The 20,060-nt window shown below is 44.8% G+C and overlaps 1 long non-coding RNA gene across 4 annotated transcripts in view; it reads left to right on the top strand.

Moving 5' to 3' along the window:
• The window catches only part of LOC102759098, a 111,209-nt gene that overhangs the window by 69,457 nt on the left and 21,692 nt on the right, over positions 1-20,060 (top strand). For 3 of the 4 annotated variants that reach the window (XR_001513430.1, XR_001513429.1, XR_001513427.1), the window contains exon 2: positions 16,871-16,938. This is a non-coding gene — a long non-coding RNA (uncharacterized LOC102759098). Of the gene's footprint in view, positions 1-9,775; positions 10,140-16,870; positions 16,939-20,060 lie in introns of all 4 variants that reach the window. The other variant, XR_001513428.1, reaches the window with a different exon arrangement.

Consider the following 20,060-nt stretch of genomic DNA (forward strand, 5'->3'; position numbering starts at 1 on the left):
TTGCCCTAGGCCAGATCTTTCTCTTGAAGTTGTGGCCCTGTGGGTTAGAACGATTCTTCCTCTTCCAAGGGGAAAAGGGACAGGCCCAGGCGGAAACATGTGTCTGGGTGACAAATTGTATGAGTCAAAGATACTTGTGCAAATGACCAACCTTATTTTAAAACATAGTCTATCCCCAAAGGAGGAAGGTGGCTGCTTCTGCTTCCCTTATTTTTTAGAGAGTGGATGGGAGTCCTTCAGAGATGGATGGTTAATATTTAAGGGGTGATATTGGCATTACTGCTCCTTTTGACTGCTTAGTTTTATTTATTTTTATTTTTTTGTTAATCCTCACCTGAGGCTATTTTTTCCATTGATCTTTAGAGAGATTGAAGGGAGGAGGAGAGACAGAAACATTGATGTGATAGAGACACATCGATTGGTTGCCTCCCACACGGGCCCTGACCAGGGCCAGGGATCGGGCCTGCAACCGAAGTACGTTTCCTTGACCAGAATCAAATCTGGGACCCTTAAGTCTGCAGGCTGATGCTCTATCCACTGAGCCAAACGGGCTAGGGCTGGCTCCTTAGTTTTATAGAACGTTATTTGGGGTCAATTCAAACGCTTTGGGATTGGTACCATAAAAGCTACATGGATTTTCATTTTATAGATTCTTCCCCAGCCACCCCCCTAAGACACTTATGTGGCATGTGATTCTAACTAAAGGCAGAGGACAGTGCTTTATACTTAGTAGGCACCTCATTGCTATAGGTTCATTGACTCCAGTTGTATTCTTAGTGACCATTTATTCATTCATTTGCTCATCAATCAAAATGATACTATTTGCTAGGCATTGTGCTATGTGCCATGTATCAGAGTGGACGCAAAAGAGGAAGTGACCAGTTGTCCTTAGAGCTGCAGCAGGGACAGGCTTTTAGCAGAGTAGATATTTGAGAAGGGTTTCACACTAGGAATAGGAGTTTTCCAGGCAAGTGTAGGGGAAAGGCATTTCGCAGAAGGGAAGCAGCATGGGTCTACATAGGAAATACAGGAGGAGGGGACTAGAGGTCACGGCCCCTAGTGATTGACAGGCTCAGGTGGTCCTATTGGATAAAATCTCCAACACTCATGAGAGAAAGATCTCCTTTTAGTCGGTCAAAGTTGAGTTCCACTGAGCCACCGATTTACCCAGCACAGATTCATCCCACACCTATGTGCTTTGCACTGTGCTGGGCGGCGGGAGCATAATGCTGACAATTTTCTTTTGGTGATTTTCCTAAAGGCCCAGTAAACAGTGTTAAAGATTAACTTGGCAGTGATCACCTCGATCTTCAACCGATGACAAAGCATCTTTCTATTTAAGGGGCAACTACTCACAGTAGATGGCATTATTCATGTTCTCAAAAATGCAAGGAAGAACTTAACGCAGTCTCTTACTACTTGCTCCAAGGACGAATCTAGATATTACTGTGACTTTGCTTTAGCGATTGACGATATGTCAATATGACCAAAGCCTGTCTTGTGACAGATAACTTATGAATGCCGTTACAGAAATCACAGCCGTGGCCTGGAACGCCACCCCTTGGTTCAGCCCTTTGTCGCATGAGGGAGAAATGACTCGCAGGGGGTTGCACAAGTTTTATCAGCCTGTGAAGGAGGAACAGGAGGCTGATGTCCAGGATGCTAATAAATAACATGTCTGTGTCACACAGTCAGTTCATCATCAAAACAACAATGGGCTCTGCCCTGAAGTGGGTGTATTGCAATCCTCTCTCTTAACCCCTCCTCCCTCCGCCTCCTCCTCCCCAGCTCCAGGGGTTAAAAGGGCAATAAGCTCAATTCTGAACTCCCTGCCTTTGGTCCTCAGCCTGCCTAGGATCTCTTGTCCACACCTTCTCGTTCTCCAAAAGACACACTCAATTGCATTCTAGAGTCTTCTTTGAACAGCCCTTTTACTTGCTACTCCAAGTGCCTTTTTGGTAAACAAATCTGCCAGCCCAGATGGGCAATTAGGAATGGAGGGTGACAAGGGTTTGGCGTTATTTCAGCTAATTGCTGTCCTGTGTGAAGGATTGCACCATCTGTGACAGCTGGCCTGAGGGATCATTACTCTTTCAGCAGCAAGTGTCACCTTCCTTGGAGTAGGACTTCCCAGGCTGTTTTGACTCCTGTGTCCTACAGACTGTACATCTGAAAAGGCATTGTAGGTACCTCTTTGGCTGTTGTGGATGTTCAATCAGACAAAGCCATCAAGTTCCTAACATCCGCCAGTCCGATTTAGGTTAAGTGTTTTATTCTCTCGAACCTGCGTATCCTGGTTTTTGTGCATGGTACCCTGCACTCAACTCCTCCATTCTCTGCGGTGGATGGCACATTGCCTGTGATGCCTGCCTTCCTTCTGTGCCAGCTTTGGAGGTGGAAAAGGGGGTGGTGTGATTTGTATATGGTTACTCCCTCACCCCGAAAAGGTCTGCCAGCCATTAAGTCTTTACTGTCTGGGGCACTGATCTATGGGACATGCTGCAAGTTCTCAATGGGCTTTTGGGGTATGCTGAGTTATGTTCTCATTTATACTAATGTGGCAAGGACTGCTACCTGGACTATTTAAGCCAAGGTAGGAGGGGTCTCTGGCAGAGGACAGAACAGGCAATTAGATATCCACTTTTTGAGTTCTTAGGAAATAAGTGACTGTAGCAGGGGTGTGTGTGTGTGTGTGTGTGTGTGTGTGTGTGTGTGTATGTTTCTTTCTGCCTCAAACTGCCAGGTACAAACCCAGAGAAGGAGGAAGTTAATTCACATTCTTGCTTTCTTCTAAAGGCAAAAAAAAAAAAAAAAAAAAAAAAAGAAGAAAGAAAGAAAGAAAGCTCTAAAGGGGTCCACCAGTCTGTTCCCAAAGGCTCATTTTCCATCTCTGCTCTGCTCAGCAGAGTGGATTGTGAATCTGTACAAAGACTTTGGGGGAGGAATGCTCACTTCTGTGTCCCTGCCTTCCTTCCTGTGCAATGTGCCACCTCCCTGCTCCCCAGCCCCAGCTGGCTCTGCCTCTGCCCTCAGGACCTTCTGAGGGGAGGGAGGTTTGTGTTTATAGTGATGCAGCAAGCGGGGCCACACAGGGAAGCTGCAGGGGGTGTCCAAGTTCACATGTCTCGCATTCCAGGCGAATGTTTTTGACATTGAGCAATGGCAGGGCTCTGCCAGGCTTAGGTCTGTCCGATTGGAATGCAACCGAAAAGGAAAGTCCCGGAGTGATTCAGATGCTCACCTCCCAAAGCCCTTGCTGGTTTTTAAAATTCCTTTTAAATTCTCCGATGACCAAGCAGCCCGACACTTCGACCAACACCATGGCACTTGTTGGTGCTGATAAGTGCATCTCCCCAGGAGATAGGGATGCAAATCTGAATATTTTGTTGAGTCATGTGTACTCAGCGGCTCTTTCCCCAACATTGCATCAGATCCGAAATCGGCAGCAGCCAGCTCTCTGCTGGATGACACTCATGTCCAGGAAAAACTCGGCTCATTTCTTGAAAAAAATGTACTCTCACTCTCTCCACGGGCCTGCTTGTTATATCCTGTTCTTAAGAAAGCCCAACCCCTGGGGGGGTGCGGGGGGCAAAGGCATAGCTGTGCTGGTAAGTTGGAAAAATATGGCTATTGGCCTTTCCCACCCACTCCAGTCTCTTAGCAACGGAACAGCTGATGGCTGGGGGAGCCTGCCTGAATTCTTGCCGGAGGTCTGATTTGTGTAAACCTTCCTGCATTCTTGGGTGTGGAGACCCAGGAGTCACGTCCTGAGAGAATTCCCCTGCCCTTCTCGTGACCTCTGCGAATGAGCAGACAGACAAAAATCTCCGCAGGCGATGGGCTTTCTTCTGCAGAGTCTGCCTTATCAGGGCCGGCCCTTCCTCTGATTGGGGAGTAACCACGGGAAAAGTTGCGCACATTTGTACCGAGAGCTGGGCTGGGGTGGGGCTCTAGATGCGCACTGGGTGGCGCGGGAGGGTGGGGTGGGTTTCTGATGCCCCTTGTTTGAATGGTGACTGTTCTCTTTGCCGGTGGGACCTCAGGCAGGAGCACCCCGATTCTCTCATGGTCACCCAGTGCTGGTTCTCTCCATGGCCAAGTAAGGAGATTGGATTGGATGTTCTCTAAGGTGCCTCTCAGTAAGGAGATTGGATTGGATGTTCTCTAAGGTGCCTCTCAGCGCTGAGTCTATGGTGGGGGGTGGTGTTTGTGCGTGCATGCATTTACAAAACTTTACATCACATATAAAACTTTGTATCACATCTGATCATCTCTGTCTCTTGAATGTTCAAGTTATTAGTGGTAGAGCAAGAATTTGAGGTGAGATCTGGCGAAGTCTGAAATCCTTGTTCTTAACCCCTACCCCACCCCACTAAGATATACACATAAAGGGGCTAGGCAGTTGGTATGTCATGTTCTATCTGTTGAACTTTATCTACATCTATTACTAATCTGTGGGAGTAGGATTGGGAAGTGTCAGAGGACTTTGGCTTTGAGAGAGAGGTCTGGATTCACATTCTTGCTCTGCCTCTTAACAGTTACGTGGCCTCAGGATTCTCAACTGTAAAATGGGAATTAACGCTGTGTGGCCCAGCCAGTGTGGCTCAGTGGTTGAGCGTCGACCTATGAACTGGGAGGTCATGGTTTGATTCCCAGTCAGGGCACATGCCTGGGTTGTGGGCTCGATCCCCAGTGTGGGGCTGGCAGGAGGCAGCTGATCAATGATTCTCTCTCATCATTGATGTTTCTGTCTCTCTCTCCCTCTCCCTTCCTCTCTGAAATCAATAAAAATATATTACAAAAACAAACAAAACAAAAAAAGCCTGTGTGCTCAGGTTGCCTGGAGGATTAGGTGAAGTGAGGCCTGTAAAAATACCTGGCACATAGTAAGTACTCAGTAAAAAGGGGAGTGAGGTTGAGATATTGATTGATTATATAGATTTCTTGATGGTAGAGACTTGCCTTAATTATTATGAAACCCCAACCAATTTTGTGGCACCAAGAAGAAGTTGTGTTTGCTCAGCCAAACAGATGCAACACACACACACACACACACACCAAAGAGTGATGAATTTTGTGACTTCATGTTATTGGAACTTCTTGGTAGGGCTCTGATTTTAGATGACTAAATCATAGCTAAGATAACCAGTGTGATTTGGCTGTGGGTGGCTGTTTGTTACACAACTTGAATGTTTTTCAGTTATTTTCAAAATATGAACAGTTGCTTTCAAAGCACTTTGATTTTTTTTTTGGCTGGATATTATCAGGATCTCTTTCTCTCTCTGGGTCTTTCCTTGTTATTGAGCATTTGCTATGCAGCAGACACTGTGCCAGCTGTTTTACCTTTATTATTTCAACTAACCTTATAGGAAGGTTTTGTTATTTCCATTACTCAGTTGAGAATCTTGAGGCTCAGAAAGTCTGAGTCATCCAAGACCACTGTTAAGACTACAACTCTTTAATGGCAGAACAAAAATTTGAACTCAGATCCATCCCTCTGAGTTGTAAAATAGGGGCAGAGGCCAGAGACAGCAATCCTTCTCTTGTCTTAGTATTGAGCTCACTACTTTGCGGAGAAAAATCCATCTACTTCCTTATTATTTTTAGAGGATCCTGACACTGTTCCTGGCTGTGCTAAGCCCATCATATACTATCTTATTTGATGCTATTAATAATCTGGCAGGGTAGATATTAATATTAGACCTAAATATCAGAAGAGATAATTATTGAGGTATTCATAGTTTATGTAATAAGTTCCAAGTAATTCAGGCTGTAATTGGCACAATTTAACCTAGGTAGTCAGACTCTCTCGCGAACTCTTATAAGTCTCTACTGATTTTGTTAGTGTCCACAAGGTCATGTGGTCTCCATTTTTCTGGGAACATCCTTATGACTTATCTAGAACTTAACGTCTACTCTTTTTGGTGGTGCCCATCCCCAGACTCTCCTCATTCCTGAGAATAAATAATGGAAATCGAGGATATGGAAGACATGGAACCATAGGTCAATAGTTTTAATGTTGAAATATTTCTCCAAGAGGTCATCCAGTCCACTGGTCTCCAACTGTGGGGAATGACCTGTGTAGTGGGTTATAAAATCAACTTAGTAGTTCATGACCAACATTTCAAAATCAAAAAAAAAAAAAAAGAAAAGAAAATAGAGCGTATCGCACTGAAGGTGAGGTCATGTTGAGAAACAGTTTTCTCCGTTTTCTCAGGCTGTGTCCTCTGAGTCACCCTGTGAAATGCATTGCTTATGGAGGATCCCTTTTCACAAAGTTTGGAAGATGTTGGCTTCACTCAATAGTTTTTAAATTTTGTTCTATGGCCTCCGAGGAGGCCTGAGATACCTTAGGGGAGATGAGGATTGGAGAAGTTGAGTAGGAGGAAGAACTTCAGGAATGTCCCCTCTTCTAGCTAAAGTATTTCCATGTTCATCTGGTTTCCATGTTGGATTTTCATGTAGTATTTAATCTTTTTTTAAAAAAATTATTTATTTTTTATATATATATTTTTAAATTGATTTTAGAGTGAAAGGAAGGGAGAGATAGAATCATAAATGAGAGAGAAAGATCAGTCAGTTGCCTCCTCATACTTTCCATCAGGGACTGAGCCCACAACCCATGCATGTGCCCTGACTGGGAATCAAACCAGTGACTTCCTGGTTCATGGGTTGACACTCAACCATGGGGTAACACCAGCTGAGCATATTTAATCTTAAATAAAAAGACTTAACTGGAAAAAATGCATGAACCATTGATTTATCTCATTGGAATTGTGTTGCATTGAGTATAGATTCATTTTTGCGTGACTTTATGTGGCAACCAATGACCAGCTGTGTGCCCAGCACTGTGAGAGCTGCCATAGACACACAGCAATGTTTTCGCATATTAGGTAGAGTTTATTTTCCTGCTTTTTGTTTTTGGGTTGGCCCTGTAATTTGCTTTGCTCAATAGAATGTGATAGAAGGGATTTGTGCCATTTGAATCTATTCCTCAAGCATGCAGCCTCCATTCTTGGATCCTTGATCCCTGATACCAACATGTAAATAATCCTGGCTAGCCTTCTGGAAGAATACAGACCGCGTGGTGAGAGACCCAGGTATCCTAACTGAGGCCATCCTATACCAACTAACATCTTGCCCATTTGTCATCTGATTGATTGCAGATACACAAATGAACCCCGATGCCCAGCCCAGACTAGAGAAATTGTCTGGTCTACCCACAGAATCATAAGCTCACTTTTAGAGTGCTTATTGGGCATCAAATTCTAACAGATGCACCCACTTTCCTGTACTGGCAAATCCCCATTAGAAGACAATGCCATGACCACACCGGACTGACAAAATTAGCTAGAAATGTTAACAAACTAGAATGTGTTCAGATCAGAGCAAGGAGAAGGTGGATAAGAAGTTAAGGAAACTTAACTTGGAAAGTAAGGATGTTTATAGGGGCACAAGCTCTACCTTCTGAGATTTGACAATAGTGGAAGAAGTGGGATGAATTCTTTGTAACTTCTATGGTGAATTAAATGATTGGCTGCAACTTGCATATCATTGTCTCTATTCCTGCCATGGTGGGCAGAGTGTACTCTCCTCTTGAATACCCCCCCTTTTTTTTTTTTTGACATTGGACTTGGATCTGTGACTTGGTTTGACCAATGAAATGTAGGCAGAAGTTACAGAGTGCCTATAGTGGACTTACTCTCCTGTATTCCTGCCATCACCATAATAACATCACCATAATAAGCATGTCCCAGTTGGCCTGGTCCCAAAGGAGGATGAGAGAAAAGCAGAGGACAGCCATGCCCACCAGCAACAGAGCCTTTTCAGCAGCCCATAGGGTCATGAGTGAGAAATCAATGCTTATTGTTATATGCTCTGAGGGTTTTGGTATTGATTCAGACCCAGTCCTATTTGACCAAAATACTTTAGAGATTGAAATTAGGATCCATGAACAGCTGTATCAAGGAAGCAAACTTCCATTGCATTTAAGGAGGGATCTTTTTGCCGAGGAAAAGAACTGTCCCAAGGTGAAACATACGGTATAATTAGGACTCCCTTCATGGGATATTGATCCATCAGGAAGCTATACATGGTCTTCTTACTTAGAATTGGGGGGGGGGGCACACTTTCATTTCGGAGTGAGTAGGATGCTAAGCAATGTAGGGAATGGTTAGGAGGTAATTTCAGTTGTGTTTTAGCCCAAAGTGGGGATGAGCATGGAGGGGTAGGTATGTGTGCAGAGAAGGCGCTGGTTGGGAAGAGTAGAGGCTGTCAGGAGATTTGAATGCCCCACTTGGATTTTGACCTTTGATTTAAACCTGTGTGAGTTTGTTATTTAGCGAGGAACCCCTCCTTCTTATCTCTTAGTTCCATTCATTCCTGAAGATCCTGCTCAAGTCCAATATTCTCTGTGCAAATTTTCCCTGACCTTTTCCAGCCTGCAGGGTCCAACCGATCTCTGAACTCTTTCATCTTGGCTGTCTTAACTTTTTCCTTGACTTTTTTCAGACTGAGACAGATGTTTTCCAATTGCTCACATAGTATTTCCTCACTGCTCTGTACTGTGCTCGTCTCTCCTTAAAATTGTGAGCTGGTTGAAGGCACGGAGTGTGGCTTACTCACCCTGGAGTCCCTCTTATCTACCGCAGTGCCTGGTACACACTGGGGCTTCAGTAAACATTTCTTGAGTGAGTAGATGTAGATTTCTTTCATCTTTCTGACGCAACTGTCAACTCCTGAATGGCAATTGGTACTTACATCCTCACAGTGTTTCAAGGCCTGTGCATTTATTCAATCAACAAATATTTGATGAATGAGCCTAACCCTGGCTTACAAAACCCTGTGTCATCTGGCTCCTACCTACTCCAATGACATCATCTTGTGTAATTCCCCCTCACTCACTGTCCTGCTCAAGCCACACTGGCCTTTTCTCAGCTCTTTGAACCCTTAAAGCTCATTCTCACTGCAGGTCTTGCCTAGTCTCCTTGACTGCAATCTCTTCCCTTTGATCTTCTATGGAGTCCTCCTTGTCATTCCGATCTCAGTGTAAAGGTCACCTCCTTCAAGATTCCTGTCCTGAATGCTGAATCCGTGGTGCCACCTTGCCTCTCTTCATTACATCTTCAATCCCAGTTCTCTGCGGGACATTCATGAGGTTTTGATAATTTACTTATTTCCTCCCTCTCCTCTTCCTTCCTTCCTTCTTTCCTCCCTTTCTTACTTCCTTCATTAGTATGCTTCTTTATTGACTGATTGTCTCTCTCAGCTAAAATGTAAACTTCATGGTAACAGGTAACTTTTTGGTCTTATTCATTGTTGTATCCCTAATGTATGATAACTATATATTGAGTGAATGGATGAATGAATGAATGAATGAATGAGTGAATATGGATCCAGTTCTCAGCTGTGCATTGTGAATACAGTAGAAAGAAGACAGACAAGATTCTTGCCTTCAAGTATTTTACAGTTTTTGCTGAGTGAATAATCATACACATGGTACAGTAGAAAAAACAAAACCAAATCAGTAAACAACAAACACAAAACAAAGCAGACTGGAGTATATGTGGCCCATCTGATGTACTTAGATCTCAGCTTCCTCTGTGAAATGAGAAAAGTAATATTTACACATATTCATCCCTGGGACATGTGCAGTTAAATGTATTAAAGAAGCTTATATCGGCCTACCCATCTGGTCTACTTCAGAGAACTGAACTTCAGCTCCAAGTATGGCTTTGATGGTTTCAATCCAGTGACGACAATGCTTCTGTCGTAGGCCCTCCTGGAGTGTTAACCGTGGAGGTGGAACTGATATAGTTCATGGTACTGCATTGCACCATGGACTTGGATTCCTCTGAAGCCTTAGTGTGACCGGGAGGTCTCATTAGTTGCTGTGCCAGCCACTGAAAAAGCATGAAGAGTCAGGACACGCTGTAGAAGGGCTGGTCTCTGCAGAGGTGCAGTGGAGAACTGCTGGTCATGCCTGAAGTGCCAGCATTGGATGGATTAAAAAACAGCACCACCATTAGCAGCCACCTGCACGGACACTCGCTGGCACTGTTCTGCTCCATTAGCTAGATCTTGTTCACTTCTAACTTCCAAAACCAGCATGGCATCCAGTGACCAGGGCTCTGGTCAGGGTGAGTCCAGGTCTTGGGTAGTTCTTTCTGAAGACTGGGTGGTTGGGTGTCTAGGGGGCCAGGTCCCCAGAAGCCCTGGAGAAGCGGTGAGGGGCAAGGGCAAGGACAGTTGCACAACAGAACTGCCAACATTAACTCCTCTCTGATTCTAATCTGTTTTCCCCTCCCCGCTCCACCTACACAGATGTGCCCTTTCAATATTTATTTGCTCGCCTCTGCTGCGTGTGGCAGACTTTGTCTCAAAAGTCAGCCTGATCCCTTTGAAGGTGTTTACTAATTAGATCAGGCAGGGAAGTTAGGCAACTTCAGACATATTTATCCTGGGGAAGGTAGTTCCCTGGGCCTGAGACCCCTCACAGCCCCGGGGAGGTCAGCTGTGGGCTCCCTGCTTCCCTTCTTTATCGGAGGAAGTCCCAATGATTGCCCACTGAAGCTGAATGACAGGACATTAGTTCCTGACACGATTCTAAGAGGGATGTAAGAGTGACAGGAGCCTGATTGTGGATTAGTTGCGTGCTGGGCTCAATTTGACGCAGGCCACATGAAATCCTTACTCAGCGTGACACAGCATCTGGGCCATCAGTATTGGATCTGACGTTGGCTTGAAAGGAAAATTGCTGCTGCGATAGTTCAAGTTCAATAGACCCTCAGGTCACTGCCCTCAAGCATTTTAAAATAATATTTGCTTTGGGAGAGTCTGTGCATGTGTGTGAGGGTATGTGCTTGAGTGTGCGTGAGTGGGGCATGTGGGTGTATGTTTGATATCTGGCTGGAGGAGCTTTCGGAAGAGGCGAAGTGTAAAGCGAGAGGTAGAACTCTTATATTGTGCTGGGTCTCGAGGCAGCCTCAGCCCATGGTCCAGGCTCATTTGATTCCCGACAGCCACTTCGGCTGTTGTCACTGCTCTGATGGACAGGGAGACGGGCTGAGGATGGCTGCAGGGAATGTCTGTCTGTTGTCGTAGAGATCCCTGGCTCAGATGTCTTAGCTTGCTCCACCGGCAAGGCGACGCACTTCCTTCTCGTAGATCAGTGGCATGAAGTCCCCTGGAGGGCACTGAAAACCATGTTGGGAATGAGGCCTGCCAGCCAGTGACAGAAATGCAGGTGTCCACAGGCTGTGCTTGGCATGGCCTTCCTCTCCCCAACAGAGCCAAGAGCACCCTCCTCTCTGATCACGTGTTTGCCATGGTCCATAATTTACAGTTTCTTTTAAAATACATATATAGTTTTAAATTGATTTCAGAAGGGAAGGGAGAGGGAGCCCTCAGCCCGGGCATGTGTCTGACCGGGAATCTAGCCATGATCTCCTGGTTCATAGGTGGATGGTCAGTCACTGAGCACCACCAGCCAGGCAATTTACAGTTTCTTGGTAAGTTTACTATTAGGCTGGAAGCACCTTAGCCTTATAACCTCAGCGCCTCACTGTTCCTGGATTAGCAAGGGGTATGAGATGGACCAAATGGACACATCTCACAGGCAGATCCAGGCTTATTAAAGAATGTGGCCTCTGTTAATAAATGGAAAGCAGGTCGTCCAAGTTCGAGTTGGATGGAGAGTCATGAGGGCAGCAGGGTAGTGGGGGCCGAGCCAGCAGTACCGGCATCCATCTTCCCATTCGGGGAGGCTGGCTTCCCCTCCCCTCTCTCTGCCACCTTCATGCTGGTGTTACTCTGCTTCCTGGTTCTGGATAAATCTGAATGTGGATTAACCACTTTCTCATGTTTCTGGGGTTTGGCAGTAGAGCTTAGTAGTCAGAGCTTCTAGGACTGAAAACCCGAAACTGAATTCTGTGTCCACCACGAACAAGCTGAGTGGCCTTGGGGGTCACTGGTCTCTGTTGCCCCTCGTCAGTGTCTTCAGTGGTGCAGTGGAGGTGATGTCATTATGTTAAAGGCTGTGGTGAGGAGCAGATGAGAATCTGTGCAGAGGTCCGAGGAGAGGGTCCGGCTCAGTGTCGTGCTCAGAAATGTGAGCTCTTCCTTCCTGCAACACAGGGCTGTGCCCTTCCATTTCACACGCGGCTGGGGGAGGCCTGGAGAAAATGGATCCGCAGAGCCCGATCCCATAGACGGCAGTTATTACTGTCATTATTATTGGCTCCCCAGAACAGATCAAAAGGACAAAAGATTTTGCAACTTCCTAAGGGATTGCACAAACAAAATGACTCAGAAGTAAGCTTTGAGAATACCTTGATATTTCACTCTCAAGGGTTATGAGTCTCATATACTTTTGAGGACAAAAGACCCAGCAAGGGAATCTCTCTTTTTAATGCTTAATTTCTGAGACACACCTTTTTCCTGGGGACTGACAGCAGGAAGGATCTCTCACTTCAGAAAAGACCTTCTTTCTGTGCTCAGGGCCTTAGAATTACCTCATGTCAAAAATGCCAAAACTTCGGGCAGTAACATCACCACTGCAGGAATTTTACACCAAGCTCTTCCAATCCCCTCACTCCACACATTGTTATCATATTCGTAATAAGTAAATCTATGTGTATATAACTGTTACAATTTGTTATATATTTAAACAAAAAATGCAATTCTATCCCAACTATTATTTTGAAGTCTTTTTTTACACCTAATAATATATCATAAACTTCCTGTCAGATCAATGAAATATTTTTATACCATTTTGAATGGCTGCTAAGAATTACATAATGTGAATATATTAGAATGTCCTTAACCAAATCCCCACTTGTAGACCTATAGGCTGTTTCTAATGTTTCCTCATTAAAAACAACTCTGTGATGAACATCCTTACAGTACTTTTACATTTTCACACCAAATTGTGAGCATGAAATAAGTCACTAGTACTGGTCTTTCTAATTTAAAGGACATGCCTTTTTTAAGGCTTTTGATAAGTACTGCCTAGTTGTCCTTCCAAAAGGCTTTACCAAGTCTCTCCAAAAATCTACGACTATACTTCCCATTTTTTAAACTTCTTGACACACATAAGAAAGGATACAGGGCAAAGAGGAGAATCTGCTCAAAGGGACCAACTTCCCTGGGGCTTCAGGGTTAAGGGGAGCAGTGTCCCACATGCCCTTGACTTGTTCCATGTGTCCCAGTGTTCTGCTCCATACTGTTGGGCTGTTCTGTCTATCAGTCTTCATACCTCCCAATGACACTGGATTCTGGTTTCAGAAATAAGCCATTTTTTTTCTTAGGGAATGAGGCTAAATGGTGGTGTTGGCAGGGGAGTGGAGAAAAGACAGATGGGGCGGGGCGGGGGGGACAACAGGTGAAGAGGTGTCGACCTATGAGCTTTTCATGGGGCATAACCAGCTATTGTGGCTTAAAACTCCAGCACAATTTTCAGGCAATACTTTCTAAGAAGTCCCTAGTTTTGTTGGAGGCTAACTACGGATCATTCTTTGCATGTTCGTGGAACTCTATGGATCTGAGTAAAGAGTAATGAGGAAGGGTAACTTATTGGGGATTTCTAAGACCTGGGAAACACAGAAAGGAATCCGGCCCAACCTTTCTGTTGAGCCTTTATTATAGAGCTGATGGCAACAGCTGGTCTTTATGAAGGCGACTGTGGCTTATAAAGCTTTTATGAAATCTCTGTCACCCCTTTGGTAAGTCCTGTGTCATGCAGAAGAGTGCTGAGCATACGGCCCACCCTGCCTATGACTTCTCCCAGGTTTCTGCCACTGCCAGGGAGGGGAACTCAGCATTTTTTGGCTCTTGCCAAGAAACCAAATCGTTGAAGCTATGAGACTTGTTCCCAGTGGTAAGATCTTGTTTGATGAAAATGTAGCTTTCTGTCATTCTGGTGCGTACTGGCTTGGGTGTGGTCTCCCTAGCACCTGCTGGAATTTGATGAGTGAAGGGTAATTCTCAGATTTAAGGTCTTGGTTATATGACTTTTGTTTCTGGGAGTGTATGTCCCAAGGCTAAGTGGTCACTTGCAATTCATTCACAACTAAGGCAGCTTTGATAGTGGTATTCAACTCCATTCTCCCTTTTTCTCCAAGATCATTGTTGAACTTGCCCCTCTTTAATCACCTAGACTGTAATGGTTCTGGTTTTCTAAACCTCTGGTTGCTGTGAGCCTCTGTTAATCACTTACCTGCCCTCTTTCCTCCCATTCTTTTTCTCCACATGTTACTTGAAAGCAAAAACTCAGAATGACATATTAAGTACCTCAGGCACTTTATTCAATGACAAAGAATCAACGGTGCATGGCCTGATCTTTGATTCCATCCCATGATGATTAGGTAGGCTTTTCTGCTGCCATTGTCTTTGTAGCTTGGTTGCCATTGTTTACTTTCTGGGAATCTTGGAGATGAAAAGAATGTTAAGCTACCCACTAGCCCAGCCGCTGGCTTTCAAATCACCTCCCTGATTACCTGTCCGTCTTTCCAGGATGGTGCTTCTCACCTTGAATGACTGCTATGTTCCAGCCTTTCACTCCTGCCTTAGAAAGGTGGCCCAGCCAATTAAACACTGATTGATGCCTTTTCTTTCAATACTTGTCATCAGGAATAGGCCTCAACACCAAAGGTTTCTGCTAACCTTTGCTGTTGATAGGTTGTGTTTTTTTAAATATTTTTAATTGATTTCAGAGAGGAGGAGAGAGGGAGAGAGGGATAGAAACATCAATGATGAGAGAGAAACCTCAATTGGCTATCTCCTGCACACCCCCTACTGGGGATTGAGCCCACAACCTGGGCATGTGCCATGACTTGGAATTGAACCTTGACCTCCTGGTTCTTAGGGTAGACACTCAACCACTGAGCTACACCAGCCGGGCATGCAGTTGATAATCTTGATGTAGCCCGTTCGTGTCTTTGTCCTTCAGTAGCAGCAAGAGTGTCAGTTTGAGGAGGAAATACAATGATTGTCATGCTGAGATCTCTGCAAAGACTGATGTGATAATCACCACACAGGGCAATAAGTATTTTTTCAGAATAACAATGATGATAAAATCAATGGTGAAAACATTAGTAAAGATTAAATGGCCAGTTGGGCTTTGGTTATTCACTAGGAGAAGAAGTTTTTATTGAATGGCAGCGGGGGGCCGGAGGTTGGGGTAAAACTACTAGTTTTCTTAATCAAGGAGTGACCTCTTCTGGGGAAAGGAAGCGCTGGGGGCCGAGAACATCTGCACCCAGACAAGCAAGCTGTGCTAAAGCGGATGGTCCCCGGGGGAGAAAATCTCAGGGTAGATGTCACCCTGGGCGACCAAGTGGAAAAGAAAAAGGGACGAACTGAAACCAAAAATGACTTTCCCAGTAGCTTTCTCAGGGAGAGCACTCATAGTGAGAGCCAGGGAAGTCATGTGGGGCTGTTCCATGCACCGTGGCGGGGCCTCTGGCCAAGCACGCTGCCCAGATCCTGGAACCTGAGACCAGCCTTTCGGGTGAATGGTTTAAGGAAGGTCCAGATGGGAAGTGTATCTTTGTCTATTCCTAACTAGATGAGAAAAGAAAGGCAACGTGCCAAGCAAGGCTCAGAGAGCAGTGAGGTCTAGAAGAGCCAGGGGCTTTGGCTCAGTGGTCCTTTGGGAGCAGGTAAGGGGCAAGCCCCTACTATAGTCCTGACAATCGGACTGGGAGTGATGAAAACCAAAAAGGATGCTTTTCCTCCCCACTGAACGTCACCAACTTCATCTGAAATTCAAGGTCTTGGAAGGAGGAAGGAAATCTTTTAGGAAGCCTTCCTGGTGGCTCCAGCCCCAATGCACCCCTCTCTCCTGGTGCCTGGAGGACTTAAGCTGCGCTGGCTGGTGGAGCATTTAATCAGACATGGTTTGTGGGGCAGTGTCGCACATCACGTTTCCAAGGCCACAGGCCATGGCTTCCACATAGACCCCTGGACGGCAAGGATGCAGGGTTAATGGAAATCATATTATCCTACCCCTTGTGAAGCGGGATTTGGAAGAGCTGGAATCAGAGAAGGGAAAGGACTTGCCCAAGGGCTCCCATTCAGACTAGATTTTTCTGACCATCCTCTCCTAACGGTCAGTAGTGACTCCTCCACTATCCTCCAACTCCCTACCTTCTGCTAAATTGATTGGTAATATTAATCATACCTGCATGCTAGATTGATTAGTAACAGGAGATCGACAGTTTGTTAAGCATTTACTGCCTTCAAGTCTCTGTTCATTCATTTATTCAGCAAATATTGATTGAGTGCCTACAGTGTGCTAGAAGCTGGGGACATGGTACAGTCATCTCTTGGTATCCATGAGGGTTCAGTTCCAGCATCGGCCAGAGATACCCACATCTATAGATACTCAAGTCCCTTATAAAAAATGGCATAACAGCCCAACAAGCGTGGCTCAATGGTAGAGCATCAAACTATGAACCAGAAGGTCACAGTTCGATTCCGATCAGGGCACATGCCCAGGTTGCGGGTTCAATCTCCAGTGTATGGAGTATAGGAAGCAGCTGATCAATGATTCTTTCTCGTCATTGATGTTTCAATCTCTCTCTCCCTCTCCCTTCCTCCCTGAAATCAATAAAAAAATATACATATATTTTTAAATGGTATAACATTTGCATATAGCCCATGCACATCCTCCTGTATTCTTTAAATCATCTCTAGATTACGTACAATACCTAAAACAATGTGAGAGCTGTGCAAATACTGGTTCCACTGTTTTGTTTAGGGAATAACGACAATAAAAAAGTCTGTACTTGTTCATTACAGATGCAACCATTGTGAACCTTCATAGTCCATATAGTTAAGCCTAACAACAATGTAACCTTTTATTTTTTAGACCATGTTTGATCTGCGGCTGGTTGAATCGATGGATGCGGCACCTGAGAATGTAGAGGGTGGACTTCAGTAAGTAAAACATTATAAGCTCAGGTATTTTCAAAATTTTTATCAACAGTGATCAAACTAAAACTGTGCAGCCTCTGAAGACAAGGGTTCTGGTGCAGTGAGAGACTACAATGGAAAGGTGGGGTTGTTAGTCCAGGAGAGCTTCCTGCAGGAAGTAGCCATTCTCTTCATATCGTTGCTCAGACCTAATGTCTCCAACTCTTCTTTGCCTCCTTTTTTTGATAGTTTCCCTGATTGCGTGCTGTCCACCAGCAATGTGGTGGGCTCTGCCCCTGAAATATGTCCAGATCCACTTTCTTCTCACTCTTGTAGTTTTCCTTTGCACCCAAGCGCCCCTGTTGTTGGCACATGGTCTCTCTGCTTTTGCCCTTGCCTCCTCATGGTCTAATGTGTTCGGACAATTCTGGATCAAGAATGTGTACATCTAGCCCTAGCCAGTTTGGCACAGTGGCTAGAGCATCAGCCTGTGGACCAAAGGGTCCTGGGTTTGATTCTAGTCAAGGGCACGTACTTTGGTTGCAGGCTCCTCCCTAGTGAGGTCTTGTGTGGGAGGCAACCAATTGATGTGTTTCTTTCTCACCGATGTTTCTCCCTGTCTTTCTCTCTCTCTTCTACTCTCCCTAAAAATCAATGGAAAAATATCCTCGGGTGAGGATTAACAAACAAACAAAAATGTGTGCATCTTGTACAGCAGGACTTCTCAGAGCCTTTCATCGGCTAATCAGCACAGTGAATCTCTACCAGAGTGATACAGTATATAGCATGTTACTGACATATTTGAGCACATGGAAAGCCTTCTGGATAACCCAGAAATTGTCTATGGAAACATATTATATAAATTATTACTATCCCACATGATGACATATGGGAAATGGAGCCACTCCCAAGTTTGCTGGTCAGGTTGCCTGAGTTCTAGCTGCGTTAGCTTTTTCTGAGCCGAGTGGCCATGGGCAAGCGATTTAACTTTTCTGTGCTCAGTTTCCTCCACCCCATGACATACAGATCATAATTCCTGTTCTTTCTACTTTGCCAAGCTCTTCAGAGAATCAAATGAGATAATGGACATTAAAAAAGGGGCATCCCCTCCCCCCTTCCCCCCCGTAAACCAAAGCAAAACAAAATCCAATACCACTGTGGTGCCACCGCGGGCTCCTAAAAATACATTAACATTTCCGGTGACAACATCTCTGCACTTAATCGTAATCAATGAGCAACAAATTAACATTTGGCTTATTTATTTGAGCAACTGGGAGTAAAACCCAGGGAGTTGCTGGCTTTTGGCTAGAAATCAAACAAAATAGAGAGTTAATTGGAGCTAAGGCTGCAGAGCATGCCAGCCCGTGTCATGCATGGACATAGGCAAGAAAAGCCCGTTGCTGGACAGCATAGCCCGAAGAATGAAAAGAGCCCAGATTATGTGACTTGGGCTGGGAGATAAGAAGACCTGAAAATACCACACTTTAGGGAAAAGGCTCTAAAACTGCAATGATACTGATAAAGAATTTATTGTCGCCTTAGCTAATGGTGGTGACATGTGCTCCACGCAGAATCATTGAATGGCGTTGTGTGTGGTGATTCAGGGATGGTCAGTGGGGCAGCTTGGGCACTCTAAGCTGGCAGAGTTCTGTGGGTCTTTGTAAAGTGCCCATTCAGAGTATCTAGGTCATACTACGTCAGCAAGCTCTGCCGATGTCCCCTTCCGGACCCAAACCCTGCCAGGATCTCTTTCTCTCTAGGGTTTTCGGTTGGGACTGAATATATGACCTTGAGCTTAGGATTCTGACCTCTAAGACTAATTCACACTCAACAAATACATTGATATATTTGTGGGCCAAGCCTTTGATAACAAAAATGATGATGACAACAACTGATGATGACAGAATAAATAATGATAATAAAAAAACATAGTATCCGGCCAGGTCAGTATGGCTCAATAGTTAAGTATTGACCCTGAACCAGGAGGTCACGGTTCGATTCCCAGTCAGGGTGCATGCCCAGGTTGTGAGCTCCATCCCTAGTAGTAGGGGGCATGCGGGAGGCAATTGATGAATGATTACCTCTCATTGATGTTTCTGTCTCTCTCTCCCTCTCCGTTCCGCTCTCTGAAATAAATAAAAACATATAAAAAATATATATAGCATCCATATGGCAGCTTAAAAACCACTCATATCCAAGCCCTTCAAAATATGACCTGAAGTTGGTATTGATATCCCCACTGAACTGAAAGGAGAACCTGCAATCCAACAAATTATCAGAGGTCACATGGCCAGAGGGAGCCAGGCTGGGGCAGGAACCTGATATTTTGTCCCTCCGTCTTACTATCTTTGTTTTACATGATGATGCTTCTCTGGCCACCACTCAAGGAAGTCAGTAATCCTTCTTGGCACTCAGTCTTGGAAAAACTCTTGCTGGAGTCTCTCACACCTGGAATAAGTCCCACTGCATAAGAGGTTTTGTGTTGGGGTGCTTTTGTAGGGCAAGTTGATCTAGCTGATAGCAGAGCTGAGCTGTCACCAAATCTCTGACTGCTCATCAGAGAGTTTAGTTGGAGAGGCAACGTACATAACAGTACATAACAAATCACCTGGGCTCACCCGAACTAGCACTTACTAACTGTGTAACTGAATATGTTTGTGGCTCAGTTTTTCCACCTGTACGATGGAGCTTAGAATATTAGCCTGGCAGGGTTGTTGTGAAGCTTACGTGAATATATGTAAAGCACTTGCAACGGCCCCAGTAGGCATTAGCCGCATTGTCCGACACACATAACATGGGCTGTATACTCTTTGTTTCCCTGGTATCTTGTTATTCTCGCTTTTCCCTAACTCATCATCCAACAGTAATTATGTGTCTCCACTAGACTGAGAAGTCTTGAAGAGAGAGCGCTAGTCAGATTCATGTCTGTATCTCTAGTGTCTGGTACATAGAAAGTCCCAAAGAATATTGTTAACTAAATGTGCGGATGAATAAATACACAAATAGCTGTTCAGTGTAGCCAATTTAGAAGAATTAGATGAACTACTTCCATTACTTGTTTCTGGAAATGATTTACAGTTATAATTTCTTCTGACACAATAAAAAAAAACCCGAACACACAAGTAGGTGGATATCTTCATAAAGAC

Source organism: Myotis davidii, unplaced genomic scaffold (genome assembly GCF_000327345.1).
Source record: "Myotis davidii unplaced genomic scaffold, ASM32734v1 scaffold317, whole genome shotgun sequence".
In the NCBI taxonomy this organism is placed as follows: domain Eukaryota; kingdom Metazoa; phylum Chordata; class Mammalia; order Chiroptera; family Vespertilionidae; genus Myotis; species Myotis davidii.